The following is an 18490-nucleotide window of genomic DNA, read 5'->3' as shown; positions in this document are numbered from 1 at the left end:
GTACACTTTCTTCTCAGCAGCACATGGATCCTTTTCTAAAATAGACCATATACTATGCCACAAAGCAACTCTCAGCAAATATAAAAAAGTAGAGATACTACCCTGCATTCTATCAGATCATAATGGAATGAAATTAGAAATCAATGATAAAATAAGAAATAAAATCCACTCCAACACCTGGAGACTAAATAATATGCTATTGAATGAACAGTGGGTTGCAGAAGAAACCAAGGAGGAGATTAAAAATTTTTAGAGGTGAATGAGAATACATATACAACATATTGAAATCTCCGGGACACTATGAAAGCAGTTCTAAGAGGAAAGTTCATTGCATGGAGTTCATTCCTTAAAAGAAGAAAAGTCAACAAATAAATGACTTAACATTACATCTCAAAGCCCTAGAAAAAGAAGAACAAATCAACACCAAAAGCAGTATAAGACAGAAAATAATTAAAATCAGAGCTGAAATCAATGAAACTGAAACAAAAGAAACAATTGAAAAAAATTGAAATAAAAAATTGTTTTTTTGAAAAAATAAATAAAATTGACAGACCCTTAGCCATGCTAACAAAGAGAAGGAGAGAGAAAACTCAAATTACTAACATATGTGATGAAAAAGGAAATATCACAACAGACACTACAGAAACACAGAAGATAATTAGAAATTATTTTGAAAACTTGTACTCCAATAAAATACAAAATATTGAAAGCATCAACAAATTTCTAGAGTCATATAATTTGCCCAAATTAAATCAGGATGATATACAGAATTTAAACTGATCAATTTCAAGTGATGAAATAGAAGATGTCATCAAAAGTCTACCAACCAAGAAAATCCCAGGACTGGATGGATACACAGCCGAGTTCTACAAGACCTTTAAAGGAGAACTAACACCAATACTCTTCAATTTATTTCAGGAAATAGAAAAAGAGAGAGCACTTCCAAACTCATTCTATGAGGCCAATATCACCCTGTTTCCAAAACCAGGCAAAGACACATCAAAAAAAGAAAACTTCAGATCAATATCTCTAATCAACCTAAGTCTCTAGTAGATGCTAAAATTCTCAATAAAATTCTGGTAAATCAAATATAGAAACATGTCAAAAAGATTATGCACCAGTATCAAGTGGGATTCATCCCAGGGATGCAAGGTTGGTTCAACATATGGAAATCAATACATGTAATTTATCACATCAATTGACTTAAAGATAAGAACCATAAGATCATCTCAATAGATGCAGAAAAAGCATTTGACAAAATACAGCACCACTTTATGTTCAAAACACTAGAAAAATTAGGAATAACAGGAACATATCTCAACATCATAAAGGCTATCTATGCTAAACCCCAGGCCAACATCATTCTAAATGGAGGAAGATTGAAGGCATTCCCTCTGAAAACTGGAACAAGACAGGGATGCCCTCTTTCACCACTTCCGTTTACCATAGTTCTTGAAACACTGGCCAGAGCAATTAGACAGATGAAAGAAATTAAAAGGAAACAATTAGGAACGGAAGAACTCAAATCACCACTATTTGCTGATGATAGGATTCTATACCTAGAAGACCCTAAAAGTTTCACCAGAAAACTTCTAGAACTAGTAAATTAATTCAGCAAAGTAGCAGGATATAAAATCAAAACCCATAAATCAAAGGCATTTCTATATATCAGTGAAAAATCCTCAGAAAAGGAAATGAGGAAAATTATCCCATTTACAAAAGCCCCCCAAAATTTTTTTTTTATTGGTTGTTCACAACATTACAAAGCTCTTGACATATCATATTTCATACTTTAGATTGAAGTGGGTTATGAACTCCCAATTTTACCCCAAATGCAGATTGCAGAATCACGTCGGTTACACATCCACAATTTTACATAATGCCCTATTAGTAATTGTATTCTGCTACCTTTCCTATCCCCTACTATCCCCCCTCCCCTTCCCTCACATCTTCTCTCTCTACCCCATTGGGAATTAACTTAACGAAGAAAGATCTATACAATGAAAACTACAGAACCCTAAAGAAAGAAATAAAAGAAGACCTTAGAAGATGGAAAGATCTACCTTGCTCTTGGATAGGTAGAATTAATATTATCAAAATGACCATACTTCCAAAAACAATTTAAAATAGATTTAATGCAATTCTAATTCAAATTAAAATAGATTTAATACAATTCTAATCAAAATCCCAATGACATTCTTCATAGAAGCAGAAAAAGCAATCATTAAATTCATCTGTAAAAATAAAAGACCCAGAATAGCTAAAGCAATCTTTAGCAGGAAGAGTGAAGCAGGTGACATCACTATACCAGACCTTAAACTATACTACAGAGCAATAGTAACACCAAAACAGACTGGTAGACCAATGGTACAGAATAGAGGACCAGAGAGTAACCTACAAAATTACTATTATCTTATATTAGATAAAGATGCCAAAAACATGCATTGGAGAAAAGATAGCCTCTTCAACAAATGGTGCTGGGAAAACTGGAAATCCATTTGCAAAAAAATGAAATTAAACCCCTATCTCTCACCATGTACAAAATTCAATTCAAAATGGATCAAGGACTTAGGAATAAAACCAGAGACCCTGTGTCTAATAGAAGAAAAAGTAGGCCCTAATTTCCATCATGTGGGATTAGGCCCCAACTTCCTTAATAAGACTCCTTTGGTGCAAGAATTAAAATCAAGAATCAATAAATGGGTTGGACTCAAACTAAAAAGTTTCTTCTCAGCAAAAGAAACAATCTGTGAGGTGAATAGAGAGCCTACATCTTAGGAGCAAATCTTTACCTCTCACACATCAGATAGAGCACTAATCTCTAGGGTATATAAAGAACTCAAAAAGTTAAACACCAAAAAAAAAAAAAAAAACAAGTAACCCAATCAATAAATGGGCTAAGGATCTGAACAGACACTTCTCAGAAGATGATATACAATTAATCAACAAATATATGAAAAAATTTTCATCATCACTAGCAATCAGAGAAATGAAAATCAAAACCACTCTAAGATTTCATCTCACTCCAGTCAAAATGGCAGCTATTATGAAGACAAACAACAATAAGTGTTGGTGAGCATTCAGGGAAAAAGGTACACTCATACATTGCTGGTGGGACTGCAAATTGGTGCAGCCAATATGGAAAGCAGGATAGAGATTTCTTGGAAAATTGGGAATGGAACTACCATTTGACCCAGGTATCCCTCTCCTCATTGTATACCCAAAGGACTTAAAAACAGTATACTACAGGGACACAGCCACATCAATGTTTATAGCAGCACAATTCACAGTAGCTGAACTGTGGAACCAACCTAGATGCCCTTCAATAGATGAATGGATTAAAAATGTTGCATATGTACACAATAGAATATTACTCAGCAATAAAAGAGAATAAAGTCATGGCATTCACAGGTAAATGGATGGAGTTGGAGAACATAATGCTAAGTGAAGTTAGCCAATCCCCAAAGACCAAATGCCGAATGTTTTCTCTGATATAAGGAGTCTGATTCATAGTGGGGTAAGGAGAGGGAGCATGGGAGGAATAAACGAACCCTAGAGAGGCAGAGGGGTATAGGAGGGAAGGTAGGGGGCATGGGGTTAGAAAAGACGGTGGAATGTGATGGACATTATTATTCAAAGTACATGTATGGGGCTGGGGATGTGGCTCAAGCGGTAGCGCGCTCGCCTGGCATGCGTGAGGCCCGGTTCGATCCTCAGCACCACATACCAACAAAGATGTTGTGTCCGCCGAGAACTAAAAAATAAATATTAAAAATTCTCTCTCTCTCTCTCTCTCTCTCTTTAAAAAAAAAAAAAAACAAAGTACATGTATGAAGACATAAATTGGTGTGAATATACAATGTGTACAACCAGAGATATGAATATTGTGCTCTATATGTGTAATAAGAATTGTAATGCATTCTGCTGTCATATATAAATAAAAAAATAATTTAAAAAAAACAAATGACCAACAAGTTCCACATCAGTAATCATCAGGAAAATGCAAACCCAAACCACAGTGAGATATTATCTCACTCCAGCTTAAATGGCTATTATAAAAATAGACAAAAAAATTAAAATTGGAGAAAGAGGACTCTCATATACTGTTGATGTGAAAGTATATTAGTATAGCCATTATGAAAAACAGTGTGGAGGTACTTCAAAAAACTAGAAGTAAGACTATCATATGATATAGCAGTCCAATACAGAGTATATATGCAAAGGAATTGAAGTAAAAGAAACATCTGCATTTGCATATTTTTGGAAGCTCTATTCACAGTATTCATAGGTGCCCAGTGACGAATGAATGGATAAAGAAAATGTGATATATATATATATATATATATATATATATATAGTGACACACACACATATATATACATATATATATATACACATACATATACAAAATGAAATATTATTCAGCCATTAAAAAAATGAATTCATGTCATTTGCAGCAACATGGATCCAACTGAAGATATGTTAAGTTGAATGTCAGGCACAGAAAGACAAATACTGCATGTTCTCACTAATTTGTAGAACCTAAAAAGCTGTTCTCAATGAGGATAAAATAGTGATTAGCAGAGCCTGAGAGGGGTGTAAGGGAGGGTGGGGTAGAAAGGGAATGGTTAATGTGTTCTTGGATACAGTTAGATAGAAAGAATAACTTTTACTGTTCCATTGCATGGTAGGATAACTATGGTCGACAATAGTTACTTAAAAATTTCAAACTAGCTAGTAGAGAGGATTTTAATGTTTACAACGCAAAGAAATTTTATATGTCTAAGGTGATAGAAATGGCAATAAGCTTAATCTGAAAACAGTATGTTGTATACAAGTATTGAAATGTCATTGTTCCCCCAAAAATATGTATAACTACTATGTGTCAATTAAATATAAAATATGTTTTAAAATAAAATTCTTCAGAAAGTGAAGCAGAGGACACTTCTTTACCAATCATTTTGTGACCAGAATAATTGTGATGTCAAAATATAATAAAGGTATTATAAGGAAATGACAGAACAATATTCATCAGGAACATAGATGGAAAGATTGTTTAAAAGATACTAGTTAATCAGGGACTGGGGCTGTGGCCCAGTGGTAGAGCACTCGCCTGACACGTGTAAGGCACTGGGTTCGATCCTCAGCACCACATAAAAATAAATAAATAAAATAAAGGTATTGTGTCCATTAATATCTAAAAATATTAAAAGAAAAACTTTTTTAAAAGATACTAGTTAATCAGATCCAGTGAGATTTATTCCAGAACTACAAGGTTGGTTTAATATTTGAAATTTACTGTAATTCACAGAAAAAATTAAAGAAAAAAACCTCATGCAAACATTTCAATGGAGCAGAAAATGCACTTGGCAAAATTCATCACCCTTTCATGATTTAAGAAAAACAAAATGAAAAAGCTAGGACCTGAAGAGAATTTCTTCAACCTGACAATATTCCATCTACAAAAATCCTGAAGCTAACTCCCTATTTTAGTGATGAAAAGCTGAAAGTGTTCTCTTTAAGATCATAATATAACAAGGATAACTGTTATTACCACACTTATTCACCATTATTCTGGAGATCCTGGCCAATACAGTAAATGAAAAAAAAAGCACATATATTGGAAAATAAGTAAAACATGTGTTTTCATATGTGATATGATTGTGTATGAAGAAAACCTTACAGAACCCACAAAAGAACTACTAGAAGTGATAAATTATTTATGAAGATCACAAAACACAGGTCAATATAAGCAACAGTTATAGTAATGATGGCACAGCTCTCTAAATTTATAAACTAAATGTAATTTACATTAAAACTTCAAGAAGATTTTTTTTTCAACATGGAGTTAAAATTACCTCAAATATTATGTGTACTAACAAAAGAACAAGACACATTAAAAACAATATTGAAAGAGAAGAATAAAATTTAGAGAAATCATATGATTAAGACTTATATCATTACAGTGTGTTATTGGCAGAGGGATAGATGTACAGATCAATGGAACTGATAGAGATCCCACAGACACATTCATACACGTATGCCTAACAGATGTTTCACAAAGGTGCAAAAGCAGTTCAATGGAGAAAGGATAACCCCTTGAACAAATATTGCTTAGACAACTAGGCTAATAGTTAAAAAAAATCAATCTGAATTAAAATTGGAGAAAGAGGACTCTCATACACTGTTGATATGAAAGTATATTAGTATATCTTGTCTTAACCCACACATTTATGCAAAAATTAACTGAAGATGGATCAAGGATATAAGTGTGAATGATAATACTTGAAGTCCAAAGCAATCTTGAAAAAGAACATAGTTGGAGGACTCATCTTTCCTGGTGTCAAAATATACTACAAAGCTACAGTAATCAAGACAGTGTGGTACTGGCATAGGAATAGACATACTAGACCAATGGAACAGAACTGATTATTCAAAAATAAGTACTCACATTTATAGTCAACTGATTTTTAACAAGAATAAAAAATTCATTGGGGAAAAATGGACTTTTCTACAAATGTTATTGAGACAACCAGATATCCACATGCAATCAAATGAAGTCACATCTCGTACCATACACAAAACTAACTCAAAACAGACCAAGCATCTAAAGTAAGAGCAAAAACTGTTAAACTTTAAAAAAACATGCATAAATCTCTGTGACCTTTGATTAAACAACAGTTTTGTTTGTTTGTTTGTTTTATTTTGTTTTGTTTTTTTAAGATACTGAAGGTTGAATCCAGGGGCACTCTACCACTGACTGAGCTCAGTCCTAGCCCTTTTTACTTTTTATTTTGAGACAGGAAACTTAGGGTCTCCCTAAGTTGCAGAGGATGGCCTCAAACCTGCAATCCTCCTGCCTCAGCTTCCTGAGTAGCTGGGACGACAGGTATATACTACCATGCCTTGTATTTTCTGCCTTTTTTTGATATGACACCAAAAGCATAAAAATAAAATTTAAAAAGTGGACTCATGAAAAAGAAATACTTTTGTTCTTCAAAGCACACCATTAGAAAATGAAAAGATAATAAATAAAAAGGGCTGGGAATGTAGCTCAGTGGCAAAAAAGAAAAAGAAAAAATAATTTAAAAACTCATGAAATGAGAAAACATTTTTACAAACAGAATATTTAACAGAGGATGTATATCTTGAAGATGAAGACAACTCAATACTTTAGTAATAAAATGACAACTCAAGTTTAAAAAAGGACAAAGAATCTGAACAGACATTAATCCCAGGAAGAATTTACATATCCAATAAGCAGATGAAATATTACTCAGTGTCATTATCCTTTAAGGAAATGTAAATCAGGATCACGAGGAGATACTCCAGACACAAGGATGCTTATCATTATAAAAGATTGATAATAACAAATGTTAAATGGTGGAAGATTGGGACCCTCATACACAGTTAGTGGGCATATAAAATGGTTCAGGTGCTTTAGAAGATAGTCTGATAGTTCTTTAGCAGTTAAAAATAGTTACCATATGGGTTTTGGGGTTGTGGCTCAGCGGTAGAGCGCTCACCTTGCACATGCAAGACCCTGGGTTCGATCCTCAGCACCACATAAAAATAAATTAATAAAATAAAGATATTAAAAAATAGTTACCATATGGCCTAGAATTTCTTTTCCTAGGTATATTCCCAAGAAAGTTAAAAAACATGTTCACACAAAAATTTACACATAAATTTTTATAACAAGATTATTCACATAGCCAAAACATGGAAATAACCCAAAAGTCCAATGGGCAATAAATGGATAAACAAAATGTCATATATCCATATGATAGAATATTATTCAGTCATAAAAAGAAGGAAGTACTTACTATAACATGGATATAGTACTATATCATAGTATGCACTATAACATGGATGAACTTTGAGAACACGCTAAGTGGAAGAAGCCAGACACAACAGACCATATATGTATGACTTTATTTATAATGGATGCCCAGAATGGGCACAAATATAGACATAGAAAGTGAATTGGTGGTTGTTTAGGCCTATGATGGATGGGAGGTAATGAGGAAGGGGTGATTTCTAAGAGTATGTTTATGTGTGTGTGTGGGGGAGGGGGTCTGAAATTTAAAAAATGTTCTAAAATTGATTGTGGGGATAGTTTTACAACTCTGTGACTATAGTCATAACCACTAAATTATAGATTTTATATATTTTTGTGGTGCTGGGAATTGAACCCAGGGCTTTGTGCATACTAAGTGTGTACCATTAAGCAATGTCCCAAGCTTCAAATTATGTTTTATTTCTTTCTTTATTTTCGTTGTGCTGGGGATTAAATCCAAAGCTTCATACATACTAGGCAAGTGCTCTACCACTGAGCTACATTCCCAGCCTTTGGAGCATATATTTTAAATGAGCAAATTATATGGTTTATATTTTTGGTTTTGGTACTGGGGATTGAACCCAGGGGTGCTTAACCACTGAGCCACATCCCAGTCCTTTTATCTTTTATTTTGAGACAAGATCTCACTAAGTTACTAAGGCCCTCACTAAGTTGATAAAGCTGGCTTTGAACTTGTGATCCTCCCACTTTAGGCTCCTGAGCTGCTGGGATTATAGGCATGTGCAACTGTGCCCAGTTTAGTCTAATTTCTGTGGCTCTAACAAAATAACTGAGCCTGGGTACTTTATATAGTAGAGAAGTTTATTTGGCTCATGATTCTGATGACTATAAAGTTCAAACAGCATGGTGCCACAATATGGCTGTGTCCCAACATGGTGGAGAAGTGAAAAGGAAATCAGCTATGTGCAGAAGGGTCATATGTATCAATAAGAAAGCAAGAGCAGGGAGGGGCCAGGCTCTTTTTTAGGCTCTACTTCTAATTCTAGTTCTCTTGCTATTTCTATTACATAGTTAGTTTCTCCATTGAAGTCTTGAGCCCCTCAAAGTCATCTATGAGAGTTGGAATCAACTCGTTCCCCCCCTTCTTCATGCTAATATTTTGAGCTCCTTCCCTGCATCAGGAATGTTCTAAATGGCATTTTGAATGGTGATCCCTTTCCAGAAGGTTTTCTATTTTCTTTGCCCAGATCCCCCAGAGGAATTGCTATTTATAGCAGCTATAGCCTTATGAAATATATTTATTAAATAATAAGACTTGAAAGGTGAACTTACTCTTTCATTCATGGGCTGCAGAACAGATGTTGTATTAGGCATGAAAACATTAATAGCTAAGCTCTTGGGTAACCAGGTACATGGTCAAGGAGCAGTAATATTTTGAAAGGAATCTTTCTTTTTGAGTAGTAGATCTCAAATGTGGGCTTCAAATATTCAGTAAACCATGTTGTAAAAACATGTCATCCATTTATAGAGCACAAAGTAGACTTAGTATAATTTTATTAATAAAAAAACACATCATAAAAATAATGCAAAGAAAAACTACAAAAAGGATGAAGATATTAAAATTACCATAACTGGAAAAGGTTTAGTTTCTAGAATGAATGATCCTTTCAAAGTGTTATAAAAAGACAAAAAAACCTATTAGGAAAAAAGTAAAAAGATAGCTGGCATTTTATATAAGAGGAAATAATTATATCCAGTGAACTTTAGAAAAGACAATTGCCTCGTTTTTTAGCAGAAAAAATACAAATTAAAACTATAGTTAGATAACAATAAAATGAATGAGAAAAGCCACAGACTGGGGAAAAATATTTGCAAAAAGCATCATCGGATAAAGGACTGTTATCCAAAATATACAAAGAACATTCTAGATTTCAATAAGAAAATGAGTAACCTGATTTAAAAAATAAGCAAAAGGCCTGAACAGACACCTCATTAAAGAAAATATACAATTGACAAATAAGCACACAAAAATGTTTATCAGGGAATTGTAACTTAAAATGAGATACCACTAGACATCTTTTAGAATCAGGAATATCCAAAATATTGATGACACTAATTGCTGGCAAGGAGGTGCAGCAACAATAGCTCTCATGCATTACTGGTGGGAATGCAAACTGATACAGCCACCTTGAAAGATGGTTTGGCAGTTTTTACAAAACTATACACATTTGCAATATGATTCAGCAATCATGTTCTTTGGTACTTTCCCAAATGGGTTGAAAAATTATGTCTACCCAAAAACCTCCACATAGATGTTCATAGTAGCTTAATTCATAATTATCCCAAACTTTAAAGAAACCAAGATGTCTTTCTGTAAGTGAATGGATAAATTGTGGTATATCCAAATAATGGAATATTATGCAGTGCTGGAAAAAAATGAGCTAACAAGCCATGAAAAGATAAGGAAGAAAGAAGCTTAAAGGCATTCCCAAGTGAAAGAAGCCAATCTGAAAAGACCACATAGTATATGATTCCAATTATATGACATTCTAGAAAAGGCAAAGACTATGGGAACAATATAGCAATCAGTGGCTGTGAGGGTAAAAAGGGAATAAATAAATCAGAGGGGCACAAAAGTTTTTTAGGTTAGTAAAACTATTCTGTATGATAACATAATGGCTGATACATATCATTACACATTTGTTAAACTGACAGACTACATAATACTCAAAGTGAACCTTAAATGTAAACTATGAATTTTAGATTATGATGTCAATGTGGGTTTACAAGTTGTAATGAATACACCTTGGGTGCAGGGTATTGACAGAGAGGCTGTGCATTTGTGGGGTCAAGGGGTATATGGACTATGTACTTGCTTTCTGCTCAGTTTTGCTGTGGACCTAAAATAGCTAATAATAATGATGATGATGATGATAACAATAATAATAATATATACTTAAAGAAAAAAAAACAAGGCGGATTCTGGGGGCTCCCGCCAGTGGTACAATGGCCGCGCTTAGCGCTGAGTTCCGGCTTTGAGACAGGGAAGAGAAGCGGTCCAGTTCGGTTCCCGACACCGGTCGGACCACGGAGGAGGATAGCAGCCGCCATCTTGGAGAGATGATGTAATCATCCCTGTTTTCTACTGATCTCAGCGCATTCAGCTACGGAACAGGTGATTTCAGGCTGGTATTTGCCTGCGCCTCTCAGACACATTGCTCAGGCTAGGGACTGGAGAACCTGTGGAGAATACTCCTGGGGGCTCGTTCCTGGCAAGGCGTGCGCCGGGCTCGGAGCTGCCGGATTCTGGTCCCTGGGGCTGCCTTGGCCCAGGGTTGGGGAACCTTCGGAGACTGCGTGTGGAGGCCAGCTCCAAGTGGAGCATGCGCTGAGCTCGGGGCGGCTGGGTTCTGACTCCTGGAACAGTTTTGGCCCGGGGCTGGGAAGCCCGCGGGGACTGCGTCTTTGAGCCTGCGCCCAGCGGAGCGTGCACCGAGTTTGGAGAGCTGGGAGTGGCTGGGCTCTGGCTCCTGGAGCTGCTTTGGCCTGGGGCTGGGGAACCCGCGGGGGGGCGCTCCTTGGAGCCAGCCCCAAGGGGAGCGTGCATCGGGATCGGAGAGGCTGGGTTCTGGCTCCCGAAGCTGCTTCGGCCCAGGGCTGGGGAACCTGCGGTGACTGCTTCTCGGTCAGGGTACTGCTGGGTGCTGTGGGGGCCGGGGGGGGGCGCAGAGTGGAGCTGCCGCCTGCGCCCAGAGCAGGCCAAGTGACCCGCCGGCGTGGTATCACGACACCCCAACTGCAGCTGGGGCCTAAGAGAGTAGCCGCCCACGCCTAGAATAGGACCAGCGACCCGTCGGCGCGGTAGCCAAGTAACTCCATTTGGAGTAGGGGCTGTGCAGAGCCGCCGCCTGAGCCTGCAAGGTAGGCAGACCTGCGACCCACTGGCAGGACAGGCCCCGTAGCCTGCCAGAGTGGGGGACATGTAGCACCGAGGCAGTCACGTCACACTGATTGGAGTGGAGGTGGAGCAGGGCCGCCGCCCGTGTCCGGAGGGGGCTCAGCGACCCGTTGGAGAGGCAGTCAGGTACCCCCATTGGGAGTGGGGGCTGTGCAGAACTGCCGCCCGAGCCCGCAGGGTGGGCAGACCTGTGACCCACCGGCGGAACAGGTCTAGAGGCCTGCCAGTGTGGTAGACACGTCACACCAATTGGAGTGGGGATCGAGCAGAGCCACCGCCCACATCCGGATCAGGACCAACGACCCGAGGGCGTGGTAGTTACGTCACCACAATTGGAGTGGGGGCAGAGCAGAGCCGCCAACCGCACCCGCAGGGGGGGCAGACCTGCGACCGACCAGCGTGGTAGACAGACCACCCTAATTAGAGGAGGAGCACAGCCACTACTCGCCCTTCAAGGGAGACTTCCCAACTATACAAGAGCAATATAAATAAATAGGGGATAAATTTCAAAAACACAACAGTTTCACCAAGCAGAAAGAAACACTAGCAGTATGAAAAGACAAGGAAAGAAAGGACCACAAGCAATGCAGGTCAACTCAACTTTAGAAGAGGTAATAGCTGCAACAGATGGAATGTCAGATAAAGAGTTCAGGATATACATGCTTCAGATGATCTGGAGTCTCAAGGAAGACATGAGACAGCAAAATCAGACAATGAAAGATCACATTGACAAGGAACTACATAAACAAATCCAGGAAGTAAAAGATCAATTTCACAGGGAGATAGAGGTAATAAAAAACAAACAAATAGAAATCCTAGAAATGCAGGAAGCAATAAACCAACTTAAAAACTCAATTGAGAATACTACCAGCAGAGTAGATCACTTAGAAGATAGAACATCAGACAATGAAGACAAAGTATTTCAACTTGAAAAGAACATAGACAGCTCAGCAAGTCTGCTAAGAAACCATGAGCAGAACATCCGAGAATTATGGGATAATATTAAAAGACCAAACCTAAGAGTCATTTGGATACAGGAAGGCACAGAGCTTCAAACCAAAGGAATAAACAATCTATTCAGTGAAATAATATGAGAAAACTTCCCAGACTTGAAGAATGAGACAGAATCCCAAATCCTAGAAGCCTACAGGACGCCGAATGTGCAAAATCATAAGAGATCCACACCTAGACACATTATAATGAAGATGCCCAACATACAGAATAAGGAGAGAATTTTAAAAGCTACAAGAGAAAGGAAGCAGATTACATTTAGGGGTAAACCAATCAGAATAACAGCTGATCCCTCAACACAGACTCTGAAAGCTAGAAGATCCTGGAATAACATATTTCAAACACTGAAAGAAAATGGGTTCCAACCAAGAATCGTGTATCCGGCGAAATTAAGCTTCAGGATGGAAGATGAAATTAAAACCTTCCACGATAAACAAAAGTTAAAAGAATTCGCAGCTAGAAAACCATCTCTTCAAAAAATCCTTGGCAAAACATTACAGGAAGAGGAAATGGAAAATAACATTGAAAACCAACATTGGGAGGTAGGACAGTAAAGGGGGGAAAGTAATCAAAGAGGAAAACAAATCAGGTTTAGTAACATTAATAAACAAATATGGCTGGAAGAACAAACCATATCTCAATAATAACCCTAAATGTGAATGGCTTAAACTCACCAATTAAGAGACACAGGCTAGTTGAATGGATCACAAAACAAGACCCAACAATATGCTGCCTACAGGAGACACATCTGATAGGAAAAGATATACATAGACTGAAGGTGAAAGGTTGGGAAAAATCATACCACTCATATGGACTGCGGAAACAAGCAGGAGTGGCCATACTCATATCTAATAAAATAGATTTCAAGCCAAAGTTAATCAAAAGGGATAAAGAAGGACACTTCATACTGCTTAAGGGAACCATACACCAACAAGACATAACAATCATAAATATATATGCCCCAAATAATGGTGCAGCTATGTTCGTCAAGCAAACTCTTCTCAAGTTCAAGAGTCTAATAGACCACCATACAATAATCATGGGAGACTTCAACACACCTCTCTCACCACTGGACAGATCTTCCAAACAAAAGTTAAATAAGGAAACTATAGAACTCAATAACACAATTAACAACCTAGACTTAATTGACATATATAGACTATACCACCCAACATCAAGTAGCTACACTTTTTTCTCAGCAGCACATGGAACCTTCTCAAAAATAGATCATATATTATGTCACAGGGCAACTCTTAGACAATATAAAGGAGTAGAGATAATACCATGCATCTTATCTGATCATAATGGAATGAAACTGAAAATCAATGATAAAAGAAGGAAGGAAAAATCATGCGTCACGTGGAGAATGAACAATAGGTTACTGAATGATCAATGGGTTTTAGAAGACATCAAGGAGGAAATTAAAAACTTCTTAGAGTTAAATGAAAACACAGACACAACATATCGGAATCTATGGGACACATTGAAAGCAGTTCTAAGAGGAAAATTCATTGCTTGGAGTTCATTCCTTAAAAAAAGAAAAAAACAACAAATAAATGATCTCATACTTCATCTCAAAATCCTAGAAAAAGAAGAGCAAAACAACAGCAAAAGAATTAGAAGGCAAGAAATAATTAAAATCAGAGCTGAAATTAATGAAATCGAAACAAAAGAAACAATTGAAAAAATTGACAAAACTAAAAGCTGGTTCTTTGAAAAAATAAATAAAATTGACAGACCCTTAGCCATGCTAACGAAGAGAAGAAGAGAGAGAACCCAAATTACTAGCATACGGGATGAAAAAGGCAATATCACAACAGACACTTCAGAAATACAGAAGATAATCAGAAATTACTTTGAATCCTTATACTCCAATAAAATAGAAGATAGTGAAGGCATAGATAAATTCCTTGAGTCCTATGATCTGCCCAGATTGAGCCAGGAGGATATAGACAACCTAAACAGACCAATAACAATAGAGGAAATAGAAGAAACCATCAAAAGACTACCAACTAAGAAAAGCCCAGGACCGGATGGGTATACAGCAGAGTTTTACAAAACCTTTAAAAAGGAACTAACACCAATACTTTTCAAGCTATTTCAGGAAATAGAAAAAGAGGGAGAACTTCCAAATTCATTCTACGAGGCCAACATCACCCTGATTCCGAAACCAGACAAAGACACTTCAAAAAAGGAAAACTACAGACCAATATCTCTAATGAACCTAGATGCAAAAATCCTCAATAAAATTCTGGCGAATCTGATTCAAATACATATGAAAAAAATTATACATCATGATCAAGTAGGATTCATCCCTGGGATGCAAGGCTGGTTCAATATACGGAAATCAATAAATGTTATTCACCACATCAATAGACTTAAAAATAAGAACCATACGATCATCTCAATAGATGCAGAAAAAGCATTCGACAAAGTACAGCATCCCTTTATGTTCAAAACGCTAGAAAAATTAGGGATAACAAGATCATACCTCAACATTGTAAAAGCAATCTACAATAAGCCACAGGCCAGCATCATTCTGAATGGAGAAAAATTGAAGGCATTCCCTCTAAGATCTGGTACAAGACAGGGATGCCCTCTCTCACCACTTCTGTTCAACATAGTCCTCAAAACACTGGCCAGAGCAATTAGACAGACAAAAGAAATTAAAGGCATAAAAATAGGAAAAGAAGAACTTAAATTATCACTATTTGCAGATGATATGATTCTATACCTAGCAGACCCAAAAGGGTCTACAAAGAAGCTATTAGAACTAATAAATGAATTCAGCAAAGTGGCAGAATATATCAACACGCATAAATCAAAGGAATTCCTGTATATCAGCGACAAATCCTCTGAAACGGAAATGAGGACAACTACTCCATTCACAATATCCCCCCCAAAAATAAAATACTTGGGAATCAACCTAACAAAAGAGGTGAAAGACTTATACAATGAAAATTACAGAACCCTAAAGAGAGATATTGAAGAAGACCTTAGAAGATGGAAAAATATACCCTGTTCATGGATAGGCAGAACTAACATCATCAAAATGGCCATATTACCAAAAGTCCTCTATAAGTTCAATGCAATGCCAATCAAAATCCCAACAGCATTTCTTGTAGAAATAGATAAAACAATCATGAAATTCATATGGAATAATAAAAGACCCAGAATAGCAAAAACAATGCTAAGCAGGAAGTGTGAATCAGGCGGTATAGCAATACCAGACTTCAAACTATACTACAGAGCAATAGTAACAAAAACAGCATGGTACTGGTACCAAAACAGGCGGGTGGACCAATGGTACAGAATAGAGGACACAGAAACCAACCCACAAAATTACAACTTTCTTATATTTGATAAAGGGGCTAAAAGCATGCAATGGAGGAAGGATAGCATCTTCAACAAATGGTGCTGGGAAAACTGGAAATCCATTTGCATCAAAATGAATCTGAATCCCTATCTCTCGCCATGCACAAAAGTTAACTCAAAATGGATCAAGGAGCTTGATATTAAATCAGAGACACAGCGTCTGATAGAAGAAAAAGTAGGGTATGATCTACATACTGTGGGATCGGGCTCCAAATTCCTCAATAGGACACCCATAGCGCAAGAGTTAACAACTAGAATCAACAAATGGGACTTACTCAAACTAAAAAGTTTTTTCTCAGCAAAAGAAACAATAAGAGAGATAAACAGGGAGCCTACATCCTGGGAACAAATCTTTACTCCACACACTTCAGATAGAGCCCTAATATCCAGAGTATACAAAGAACTCAAAAAATTAGACAATAAGATAACAAATAACCCAATCAACAAATAGGCCAAGGACCTGAACAGACACTTCTCAGAGGAGGACATACAATCAATCAATAAGTACATGAAAAAATGCTCACCATTGCTAGCAGTCAGAGAAATGCAAATCAAAACCACCCTAAGATACCATCTCACTCCAGTAAGATTGGCAGCCATCATGAAGTCCAACAACAACAAGTGCTGGAGAGGATGCGGGGAAAAGGTACACTTGTTCATTGTTGGTGGGACTGCAAATTGGTGCAGCCAATTTGGAAAGCAGTATGGAGATTTCTTGGAAAGCTGGGAATGGAACCACCATTTGACCCAGCTATTCCCCTTCTCGGTCTATTCCCTAAAGTAACCTAATAAGAGCATGCTACAGGGACACTGCTACATCAATGTTCATAGCAGCACAATTCACGATAGCAAGATTGTGGAACCAACCTAGATGCCCTTCAATAGATGAATGGATAAAAAAAATGTGGCATTTATACACAATGGAGTATTACTCTGCATTAAGAAATGACAAAATCATAGAATTTGGAGGGAAATGGATGGCATTAGAGCAGATTATGCTAAGTGAAGCTAGCCAATCTTTAAAAAACAAATGCCAAATGACTCCTTTGATTTAAGGGGAGTAACCAAGAACAGGGTAGGGACGAAGAGCTTGAGAAGAAGATTAACATTAAACAGGGATGAGAGGTGGGAGGGAAAGGGAGTGAGAAGGGAAATCGCATGGAAATGGAAGGTGATCCTCAGGGTTATACAAAATTACATATAAGAGGAAAGGAGGGGTAAGACAAGATAATAGAAGTGGAAGAAACGATTTACAGTAGAGGGGGTAGAGAGAGAAAAGGGGAGGGGAGGGGAGGGGAGGGGAGGGGAGGGGAGGGGGGATAGTAGAGAATAGGATAGACAGCAGAATACATCAGTCACTAGAACGGCAATATGTAAATCAATGGAAGGGTAACTGATGTGATACAGCAATCTATATACGGGGTAAAATTGGGAGTTCATAACCCACTTGAATCAAACTGTTAAATATGATATATTAAGAACTATGTAATGTTTTGAATGACCAACAATAAAAAAAAAGAAATAATAGCTAAAGTAAGGTCCCCTAATAAATTTGTTATAATATCAAAAAAAAAAAAAAAACTAAGATGGGGGCAATGGCAAGAGAATCACTTGAGCCCAGGTGTTTGAGACTAGCCTGGACAATATAGCAAGATCCTGTCTCCAAAAGAACAACTACAACAACAACACACGTTAAAAAACTAAAACAAAGTGCTATAGTGAGATAGTATTACAAATTCATTAGATTGTCAAAAAATTACAAGCCTTAAATATTAATATTTGTTGAATATATAAAGCAATTTATGATCTTTTACATGTATACTAATAAAACTACTTTTAAAAATAAAGAATTATAAAATAATGTTGAACATGCAAATAATCCATGACTCAGCAATTCTAGTTTAAAAACAATTTTAAAAAAATTGTACTGGGGATTGAACCCAGGTGCACTAAACCACTGACCCACATCCCCAGCCCTTTTTATTTCTTTTTTATTTTTAATTAAAAAAAATTTTAAATGTTGATGGACCTATATTTTATTCATTTATTTATATGCGGTGCTGAGAATAGGACCCAGTGCCTCACACATGCTAGGCAAGTACTCTACTACTGAGCCACAACCTCAGCCCCCTATTTTCAATTTTTTTATTTTGAGACAGGGTCTTGCTAAGTTGTTTAGAACCTTGCTAAATTGCAGAGACTGGCTTTGAACTTGTGACCTTCCTGCCTCAGCCTCCCAGGCTGCTGGGATTACAGGTATGTAGCTCCATGCCTGGTGCAATTCTAGTTTTCAACATAGTTTCTATAGAAAAGTTCCTGGAGAAACAACTGAAAATAACCCAAAT

General features: G+C 37.0%; 1 protein-coding gene across 1 annotated transcript in view; it reads right to left on the bottom strand.

Moving 5' to 3' along the window:
• The window catches only part of C11H1orf185 (chromosome 11 C1orf185 homolog), a 48877-nt gene that overhangs the window by 11537 nt on the left and 18850 nt on the right, over positions 1–18490 (bottom strand). The gene's annotated exons all lie outside the window — the stretch shown is intronic.

Source organism: Urocitellus parryii, chromosome 11, assembly GCF_045843805.1.
Source record: "Urocitellus parryii isolate mUroPar1 chromosome 11, mUroPar1.hap1, whole genome shotgun sequence".
NCBI classification, from domain to species: Eukaryota; Metazoa; Chordata; class Mammalia; order Rodentia; family Sciuridae; genus Urocitellus; species Urocitellus parryii.
The sequence above is the reverse complement of the archived record's forward strand: the minus strand, read 5'-3'. Positions and strand labels throughout refer to the sequence as shown.